This window comes from Rhinoraja longicauda, chromosome 4 (assembly GCF_053455715.1).
Source record: "Rhinoraja longicauda isolate Sanriku21f chromosome 4, sRhiLon1.1, whole genome shotgun sequence".
NCBI lineage: Eukaryota > Metazoa > Chordata > Chondrichthyes > Rajiformes > Arhynchobatidae > Rhinoraja > Rhinoraja longicauda.
The window spans coordinates 27946016-27957775 of NC_135956.1; positions in this window are offsets into that span (position 1 = coordinate 27946016).

Genomic DNA, 11760 nt, shown 5'->3' on the forward strand with positions numbered 1-11760 from the left:
TGTTTTTTATTGAAATGAATCTTTCGATCCAATTATAGGTAACTAGACCAAGTTGGGCCCTAACCTCTCCTGCATTGGTGTAGCACCCTCTCCTCCCCACTCCATCCCCCTCAACCCCCCTTATCCTCCCTCCCTCCACCCCCTCCCTCCATAGGAGATAGATTTAAACTTTAAAACGGGAATAACTTTTAAAAGAAAACACCGATTTCAATGAAACTTCTTCCATTAGCACCGAAGGGATGACGGTGAGTGAGGTGGGCCTAAAATTGTCGCGCTATCGTGTACCGTTTTGGCTGTAGTTCAGGAACAAACTAATGAGAGTTTTAGTAGATAGATGCTAATTACATATTTAATGTAACGTTGTACTGTCACATCACTATGTTTTTTGCTGTTTGCAGATTCAGAGCTACCCATTGACTCCTTTCCTGGTTATTTGTAAAGTCATGCTTTTGCAGTGAAACAGGGCACAAGGACTGAAAGGAAGGACCAAACATAGGGACAGTAGACTGTGAAAACTACTGTAATTCAAGGAGCAAATTTTATCCTTGGCAGGATTTGTTTTATGGGTTATAAATAATGTTGATACACTACATCTATTGGTCAACCTTGAGATGATCTTCCTAAAATTATTTTAGATTTTGTTTCTTGAAATATTTATTGAAACTACAACTGCTGGATCTCGGACATCCTTTGAATCAATGCCTGGGAGGTGTCAGGAAAAGACAAGTTTTTAAAAAATTGGATATTGTATCATTGCTTCACTGTGGACTGAAAAATCTGAGCCAATATTATTGCTCTTACACTATTTTTTGCTCATGTTCAGCAGTGAAGGCTATGGGGTAGCAAAGTGCTATTGAAGTCTCAGCTGAATTACAGCCATTCACCCTCTGGATTAAAGTAACTATGGCTATCATGAATGTTAGACAAAGATTTCGAAGTACAGACAAAAATCAACTGAACTATTCTGTTCCATCTGCTGCTGAGCATGAGCATTATTTTGGTTGCACTGTATGTGATGGTAGGTGGCAATTAAACTTGTTGTTTATTGCTAAGTATCTGTACCTGTTCCAGTATTGAAGTAACGGGGTTGAAAAGGCTGCCAGAGTCTGACTGATCAATTGATGATTAGGAAACTGCTAATTTTGTTCTCTTTCGAAATAACTTTACCTTCCATTATGTGATGCCGATGCTATCTGAATGTTGTCCACGTTTATTTTCACACAATGGGTGATGGGTGTATGGAATAAGCTGGCAGAGGAGGTAGCTGAGGCAGAGATTATCACAACGTTTAAGAAAGTACATGGATAGGACAGGTTTGGAAGGATGTGGACCAAACGTGGGCAGGTGGGACTAGTGTAGCTGGGACATGTTGGCCGGTGTGTGCAAGTTGGACTGAAGGGCCTGTTTCCACACTGTATCACTCAATGACTCTAAGTTCTGTTAGGCACATCACCTAATTATGTTAAATGTTGCTTACTTGTCTAATATGGAATTATCAATGATTATCCCGGCTTTTGACTTTGAAACAGAATATCATGGATAAAGTAGCATGGTCAATCCGAGAACATTTCCCTAGTGACTGCAGTTTTGCAGCCATGTGGCTGTGATTTGTGTCCGCCAAATCTTTCTGCATGACAGGCATGATCAAAGATACTAGAGGAGCAAGATAAACCACTCCGTCGAAATCGCCTATACTGAAGTGTACTACGTTATTTTTCTTTTTAAACGTCTCTGCAAATTTCTGCCTACTAAAATGGCGCCATGACATACTACGGTTTTTAGTATCGAGTGGTCTATCTTGCTCTGCTCTGCTCTATTATCTTTGGGCATGATCCTTTTGACTCCCATTGATTTCCATTTAGCGCTGGATCATAATTCCATGCTTTCTGGCTCATGGCTGTGCTAAAGTTTGGAACTATTGGTGAGTAGGTTACATGTGTGCACATGCAGCTACAAAGCATTGTTGGTAACTCCGTCATCACTTTATTGATAGGTAAGCGACTAATGTGGATGAAAAATACCTAGTTGGATCAATTTTTTTAATGGTCTGTACACAGGATCTCGACCCGGAACGTCACCCATTCCTTCTCTCCCGAGATGCTGCCTGACCTGCTTATTTACTCCAGCATTTTGTGTCTGCCTTCGATTTAAACCAGCATCTGCAGTTTTTTTCCTACTCATATCCTGTAGTATAAGGCACATTGGTACTTCCCTTACAAAAGCTATCTTTGATGTTCAAGGCAATATCAATAGAACACCAACATTATCCAAGTCTACAGTTGCAGTTCCATTCAATCAAGACATCTTTTTTATATAGCAGAGGGAATTGAACTGGCTGCATACAACCAAAGGCTGAACCTCTTCACCCATTTAGTTTGCAATAACAAATTAGGTGATGTTTTGTGTGGGTTTTTTGTAATGCCAACTTGTAAATAACCAGATTTATAAACACACTTGTTTGTTTTCAGCCTCTAGACCTATGGTCTATTGCATAACTACTATGTCACCACACTAATGACCTACATCCCTTACCCTTACTGATTTGATTGGAAAGTACCCAGAAAGGTGTAGAGGATGGAATAACAGAATTTATACAGTAATGCAACCATTCAGTAGGATAATTCTCTGCAGTGGATACATGTTTGTTTCTGTCTGTCACAAATCTAGTTGGGCAAGCTTCATGCAAGTACCGTAAGCTTTTAATCATTAACTGGTTCATGGGTGCCAAGTTCGCAGACGTTTCTGTCTTTGTGTATATTTTTTAAAGGCTTTTAAATATTAATTTTTCAGTGGTTAATTATCAATTAATTGCCTTCCAATCACTATTTAAATTATAAAGATCTTAATAGTTAATAAGATCTCCTGAGATTAATAGTCAATAATCTCCTGAGATGCTGCCTGACCTGCTGAGTTACTCCAGCATTTTGTGAAATTAATAGTTAATAACATCGTTCGATACTAATAACACATTAGACAAAGTGAGGCTGCAGCAGAACTGTTTTATTATAGTAAATTTGTTTACAAAAATGCAGGTTATCTGGCACAATAAATAATCAGATTGCTTTTGAAGCATTTCTTTGGATGTAAAGATTAAATTCTAAAGTTTTCTTACTGCAGTTTTAAGTTGTAAAAGCTTTTTTTTAAAACCATATTTTATGTCTATATTTGTACAGATACCAGTAGTTTGTAAATACATTGACAAGTGTATACATAAGCAAAGTGTTTTCCATTCTGAACAAAATAACAATTGATAACATACAAAGTAATACAAAAGTTCAATTTGGAATGCAGTTAGTTTCTTCCATCGATTTCTTCCATTGCTTTAAATCAATTAAGTATCTAATTGTATTTGCATCTATTTCATAGTCACTTAAAATCCATTAATACCTTACACTTCCATAATACAAAACAGGAAGGGAGGATAGTTTTGTTTTCGAATCATTTTTCTTTATGGGGCTGCAAAATGTGAATGCATTATGAAATAGATTTAGTAATTCCATCGGGACAGGGAGAGTAGGGAGGGAGTAATCCTGTGCATAATATGCTAAAATGATTTTCAGAATTAAATCCACCATAGCTGCAAAGCATGTCAATGCCAGATCAGTTTTGGACCAGACAATTCTTTCCAACACCTTTTACAACAACTGCATAATATATTGTAACTTCACACAAAGGGTATGTACGTATGGATGTTGCACATTTTGCCATTTGAGCTACCATACTTTAATTGGATGATATAGTTGAAGTAATAATTGAAGAAAGGGAAAGTTCATAGCACCACGAGGACTGGCTTCCTCCAACCAATGTGAATTAGCAGCAAAATATATACTTCAAAAATAAAGTTGCAGGAGTGTTCCCCATCAATTTGCTTCACTTGTACCACAATCGTTTCATTTGTGTTTACTTTCCCTTCTGTATAAATATTTATTTACAGGGAGTTGATAGGACGGCAGCAGCAAAAGAACTATCATGATATATACTGATTAATGTATCATTGTAACATAGTAAACTCCCTAATTGAGACACAGCAACTGTGCAAGCAAATATGATAAATTTTAATAAAAGAAATGCTATGACATTTGTACCTGCTAAAAGTTAAATAAAAAATGTAACATTTTACATACAAATTTATTTTACTGTCTAATGGTCTAATATGAAATCCAATGGCACTTGAAACAAGTTTGTAATGATGGTTAAAGATACGGCCTTCAAGAGATACTCTTAAAGGATTAATGGATATGAAAGTGCTAAAAATATACATTTTGCACATATTCTGTAGACAAAGCAACATCTTTGACTATTTACTATATATGTGTTGCAACAATAGTCTTTCACTTTACTCAGTTATGCATCTATAAAAACTGTACCTTTATACAACTTTGAAAAAATACATCTAACATTATGAAAATTCAATTTCTCAAGCAGCATGCACTTGCTTGTGCTTTAGTTGACATATGAAAAAATATAATTGTGTGAAAAGGGTTAAAATTCACCTTCTTATTGGAGTTTGGATACACTTTAAATGCTGGAATTGAAAATACTAATCCAGTTAGTTTAGTTTACAGGATATTATGTTCTGAATAAAGACTTTTATCCCACTTATTTATCACAGGTTGGATTGAAATAACTGCTGTCATTCATGTCTTGGGTGTTTTCCCTTCAGACATACAATGATTGTTATATTTATTCAAAATCTGGCAGCATTCTCACATATAAATGATTTATCATGTCCAAATCTAAAACAAACCTGCAAAGTTAGGTTTATTTAAATGAGACATTCTCAATGTAAAGAAATAACTTTCCTGTAGAAGGTAGCTCGCATTACTACAACTGAAAATGTAGACTCATTTATAGATTTATAAAAAACATAAAGGGGTATCAGTAAACAATACACCCACTGGTCATCTTCACACCATTTCCCTTTCAACTGTGTTGCAACTAGTTTCACTAACTCAGCCTATGTCAGTGCCCAAGCAAAGATTTCTGACTCTCGTTTCAAATACAAGCCATAACTTTCCAATGGTGGTTTTCTGAAAGACAACCTGGGTTGTTGAAAGAGCATCAGAAATTTGAAATGTAAATAGAACATTTTAAATTTCAGCAGGTCATAAGAGAGAAGCAGATTTAACTTTTCTGGTCAAGAGTATCTCCCTGAAAGTTAATTCTGTTTGGCTCACTGTAGGTGCTGCTTTTTAGAATATTTTTAAACTGCGATTAGTGTGTGCCTAATTTCAACCATTTAAATTACTGGTTGAAAAAGTGTGCACAATGTGCACCTGAATTTTAAGCAATGTTTCACCAAAACTAGCTTTGCCATTTGCTCAATTCCGCAGACAAAAACATTATATAATGTTTGGTTTGGTATTTAAATAATGCAATGCACCAACATCTTAGATTTTACTTTACCGCACAAGTGTTCTCTAATCTATAAATTCTGTATTCATTCCATTGCAAATTAACTTACTATAAGGAATGCAATCTTATGAACTATTCACTTTATCCTATAACTAATGGATTTGACACACGGATAATCATTTTTAATGATTACTTGCTTCAATCATCTACCCATGCAAATGAAACCATCCATCCAACAGCACTGGCAATTCACAACTGAATAATGCATTATACACAAGCAGCACCAATCTTAATTGCATTGAGTAAAGGTCTGCCACACAGCCAAAACCAAAGTATGGTTCTAAATTCTAATGTATACTTTAAAACTAAGTGCATACTGTGGTCTTCCATTAAAAACCCATTACCTCAATTTGTAAATGATCAAATACTAACTTTCAAATCCACATAGCAGCTGACCAGAGGCACAAGTCATTTCTGAAAGTAATTAAAATAAAAAAGACATTCTTTGAATATGGTCTAGATTTCCATCCAATAGCAAAGTATATTCAATTTTCAATGCTAATACAAACTCAGGTCCTTTAACATTTAAAACTAATCTACTGTAAGAAACAAAATCATAGATTTTTACCTTTTTAGCTATGTGATCTCCATGTTTGACAACAAATTATACATCAATATAATTTAAGTTTAGTTTGACTTTAACATAATAGAATCTGTTTTTCAAAAAATATCGTATAAAGAACCAAGGCATTAAAATGAACAGCTCTTCTGAAAAAGTTATTTTATATTATGTACTGTAATGTATTACTTATTACGATCAAAGAAGATAATGCTAATGTCCCTGTTTTCTGTGAACTTCCATTGTTTATTATATTCATTATAAAGTTATGGTCAATATCCTGATCCTACTAATTTAATTAAAAATAATTGGGCATCAATACAATTATATACAATTATGCGTCCCTGTATTCCTAATTAAGTATCCTCATATGCAATTCAGAACATTTCTGATACATGGTATATGGATAATAGAAGTACATGTTTAACTTTTTCTCCCATCTTTATTTCTGTGCATCATTATCTCTACTCCTTCCAATTATGCGATTATAGTTATGGAACTCTCTATACTATGTCATAGTTTCAGCCAAGTATATTTTGACTTTACAGGATACATTCACAAAATGAGTCCCATTGGGTTAAATGGGCTGAACATCATGGACATACATTTTCTGATGACAGAATTAATAAGGTCATGATAAAAGGATACTCTAGAAAAACCTGATATCATTGGGATGAATTTAGCATCATGTTAGAGTGCAAAGAACTTAAGTAAGAAAATAGAATTTTAGCCTATAGTAAAGATAACGATTACATTTGAGGAGTAAAATGACATGATAAATCAACCAAAGACTGACGTAAAATGGCAAACATTTGAAATGCGTTTTCATAATTCTTAAAACTTGAGATGTAAAATTTATTTAGGAAAAATCTATGATTAAAATTGAGGCATTGCGCTGAAGGAAAAAGGCTCACACTGAAATCAGGAAGAATAGCAAGCCGGAAGATCAAATCAAAGGATTAACATAAAGTGATAGAAGAAAACATAGAATCACGATAAAATAGGATGAAATACAAAGGACTTCAAAAAACTAAGATTTATGGGACTAATAGCCAACAAAACAATTAGACCTAATGTCCTTCATTCCCCAGGAGGGTTTTGGTGATTATAAAACAGTGACTGCATTAATAAGGATCTCCAAAACACAAAAAGTGGTTCCAGTGATTAAAAGATTAACAAATGTAATGCTATTTTTTTTAAATGGAGGGCAGTAAAAAAACTATACACCTGTTAAACTGACATAATTTGCCAGGAAATGCTGGTATTCATTGAAACTGATAGCGAGACACATTTTTAAGAAAAATATCATGAGGGAAGCTTAACATGAGAAATTGGGATCGTCACATCCAAGAGACTTAAAGATGCAACTAGTAAATTGCACAAGTTGGGGAGTGAAACCAAATGGTAGAATACAATTAGACTTTTGATAGACTTTCCACAAGATTTGGCACAATGGAGTTGAGGATGCAGTTGGGATAAAAACAGCACTATAAATTGTTGCAGCAGAAGCAGAAAGCAGGCAGGCTGTAACTTGCAGAATGCAGAGGGGAAGTTGGCTATTGTCAATCCATGTAAATTACTTAGCTAAAAAGAGACAATGCAAGTCAACTAACTTTAAAGCTAGGTGGTCTGCCATAAGAACGAAATGTATTTAGGAAGGAACTGCAGATGCTGGTTTATACCAGAAATAGACAAAAAATGCTGGAATAACTCGGCAGTTAGGCAACATCTCTGGAGAAAGGGAATAGGTGATGTTTCAGGTCTGAACCCTACTTCAGGTTAATAGGTGCAAAAAAGGGTGGAGATCATGAGGAGAAATGTAAAGAATAGAAAAACAGATTTTCAAAAGTTTCCAGTAAATATTGTTTGGAATATCCTTGTAGATGAAACAGTTAACATGCAGGTAAAATAAGCATAAAAAGTATGCTGGCCTTTACTGAGGTGAGTGTACATGTATAAGGAAGTCTTCCTGCAATTCTACAGACACTTCAGTGGGAATGGCCCTGTGTAAAACTTGTGTACACATTTTTGGTCTCCACTACCAATGAAATGCTCACTCATAGTGGTGTTGTGATGATCTCTTGAATTTCTTTATATATTGTGTCTAATCTTATAGCATAATATTTTGCAGAACTATTTTTTTTTTGCCCGAAAAGCCTATATCTGACACCACCCTCTTTAAGGATTGGCTGTCTAGCAGCAAGGTAAGTTTCTTCAGGGGGTTGCAAATCTTTGTATTTAATCTCATCCTTCTGATGAGAGGGGATCTTATAGAAATATATACAATTCTGGACAGGCTCTAGCCAGGAAAAATGTTCCCGATGTTGGGGGAGTCCAGAACCAGGGGTCACAGTTTACTAATAAGGAGTAAGCCATTTAGGACTGAGATGAGGGGAAAAAAAAATCACCCAGAGAGTTGTGAATCTGTGGAATTCTCTGCCACAGAAGGCAGTGGAGGCTAATTCACTGGATGTTTTCAAGAGAGTTAGACTTTAACTCTTAAGGCTAAAGGAATCAAAGGATATGGGGAAAAAGCAAGAACGGGGTACTGATTTTAGATCAGCCATGATCATATTGAATGGCGGTGCTGGCTTGAAGGGCCGAATGGCCTACTCCTGCACCTATTTTTCTATGTCTCTTATGTTTCCTGGACTAGTAATACCCAGATCAGATGTTGCAAATCTAATATCACTTCAAATGAGACAGAATTATATAGTGCAGTAAGATGAGCATTCAATACGTATTTGTATGTTTAGGCCTTTTCTATCCTTTGTAGTCAAATATAATAAGAGCTCACCTAGATATGAAAATATTAATTTTATGTTGATGAGCTGAAAATTTGTCTTTTTAAAAGAGCATGTCAGTGATGGATGACATCTATGCAAGAAGAGTTTATATAAGTTAGCAGAAGAGTATTAAGGATTTAAGAGGTGACCCAAGAGACTTTTTGGGATAAGAGTTCTATGCTCAGTAGCTTGGCTGGGGATGAGATATTAATTAAAAAAGTTAATACTAAACAATACAATATTATTATTATTATTATTTTAATGATTTGGGCAGGCACTTGAAGCTGAGATCATTGCAGATTTGTTGAAAAGTTCTATGCTCTCTAGATTTGGGGGTGGGGGGGGGGGGAGAGGTAATAATAAAAAGGTAAATACTAAACAATGTAGGAAACGCAGTAAAAGATTCCATTAAAACTTTAAAAAATGAATCCGGCAGGCACTTGAAGCTGAGATCATTGCAGGATTGTAGACAAAAAGCAGGGATGTAGGACATGGGTTTATGAGTTTAGTTTATTGTCAAGTGTACCGAGGTACAATGAAAAGCTTTTATTGCGTGCTATCCAGTCAGCAGACTAATAGGACTATCCAGTCAGACGTAGGACTAATAGGACTAACCCAGCACAAACAGGTTTGAAAAGCCTCCTCCTGATTAACATTCCATGATCCTATGAAGTCTAGGCTCCAAAATATTACAAGTAGTAAAACATGTTTTCAATACTTGAATAGTTTTTGAATTTAAATCACAAATAAAAAGATTCATAATTAAACCACAAAATAAAACTGCTGAAATGTTAATTGGCTTATTAAAATCTCAAATAACTTAATCATTGATGGAAGAGCTGATAAAATTATTAGTCTGGGTAATGGGTTAACCTGACCAGTGGTTGCTTCTCATTTTGCACGCATGCCGCCTTTTGGTAAAATTGACAAAATGACATTGATTCTAAGTTAGCAAGCCACAGGTTGATGGGAAGAAATTGGTCCTTGATTGCTGGTACTAAATGTTTGTGAGAAAATCAGCCACCAGTTGTACATGCCTCTCAAGATTTGGTTCTATGGAAGTGAATGGAACCAAATGTGCAGATGTGAGTATAACTGTGAGCTGATATTCCAAACCCATCTAGTGCTAGCAATTCAAATTTACATCAAAATGATGGGGCTTGGCCAACGAAGCCTAAAAAATGATGAGTTAAATCTGCAAATATATAAAGAATAATTCACTTCTGAGCACTGAAACAATTATATATATCCCTTTGGGTTTAGTTTTAGAGATACAGTGTGGAAACAGGCCACTCCCACCCATACGCTAGTTCTATCCTACACATCAGCGACAATTTACAGAAGCCAATTAACCTACAAGCCTGCATGTGTTTGGAATATGGGTGGAAACTGGGGCGCCTGGAGTAAACCCACGCGGTTACAGGGAGAACATATAAACTCTGTAAAAACAGCACCTGTAGGCAGGATTGAACCCGGGTCTCTGGCACTGTAAGGCAACTATGTTGAAAGCACGTTTGGTTGATGAATAGTTCAATTATTGGTTCAATAAGTAAATACTACATTATAAAGGAAATTGCAATACTACATAAGTGAAGCAGTGAAATATTACATCAACTATTTACCATTAACTATAACAAGGAATGCAAAGACTAACTGTAGTTTTAATATAAAGTACCACACTGGTCTGAGCTAAACAATTCCTTTGGCAGCTCTGTATATTCTACCTCTTTGGGCACAATTTATTTTGGTTCAGCATTCCACAAGGTAATATATTCAAACCACCCATGTGCCAAAACCACAACCAACTTAAAAGCACTCAGCATTTGTGGAAAGTACAGACCAGTCAACTTTTCAGATTACCTCTCAGATCAGGGGAGCTTCACATGGACATGAACTATTCTCTCCACATCACACCTAGTTTCAAATATTTTGTTTTCATTTGATTTCTAATATTATCCTAATATTTTATTCAATTATCTTGGCTTGTTTGATTTTCAATAAAAACCTTTTTGTGTCATTTCAAACAGTGGTATCAGCTAACCAATCATCTAGATTGTGACACATTCTGGTAGCTGCTTTATTAAATCTGACTTTACTGCACTAGATTCAAAGCCCTATTTGTCAGTTCGTCCCGTATCAAATCGCTAATTAAACCATGCTCGTAGATCTTGCAACAGCTGAATTGATATTACATTTCTGTAGAAAAAAATTACATCCATGTACTCTGAATAGTACAATGCAACAAATAGTATCCCAAAAAACTGTTCAAAATAGAATTTTATTCTGCCATTTAACTCCAAATTAATAATTCTCTAATTTGCCTATCTGAATTAAAGTACTAATATACATGTGAGATACATACAAGGAAAAAAAGATAATCAATCCCAAATTTTGTTTCTCTCTCATTCCACAGACATTGCCTGACCTGCCGAGTCTGATTTAATATGAGAAAATGGCTTCACTGAGCATAATTGGTTTCAGCTGAAAATCGGTGAGGATTTCTGTTCAAAATAGATCTGAAGGCTTCAATTTCTTTTACCTTCCTAACTATTACAACTTTGTACATTTTGAATTTTATAAATGAACCAATACATTTGAAAAGTACAAAAGGAAAACACACTGAATCAAATTATTAAAACAATTCAGGAAAGTATTTGAAATTTCCAAAGGAATTATTCCAAAACAGCTAGAATAAGTTCAGATTTGCAGTAGACCACTGCACAAAGATGGACAAATGAGCACATTGTTTCTTAAAATACGCTACTACAGATAATAATTTGCTCTTTGTGGCAGTAATAATATCTAGCTAAAACGTTAAATGAGAATTGAGTATTGAACCTTAAGAATTTGACCAACAAAATGAATAGAAATAAAAGTAACATTTTGGTAGGATATTTATTCACCAGTTATTTCTTCACTTCTTAAGGCCATGCTTTGTTTAGGGAACTTGGGCCTTCACTTCACTTTTTTATTTTGAGTAAAAATTTCATATTTGTGGGC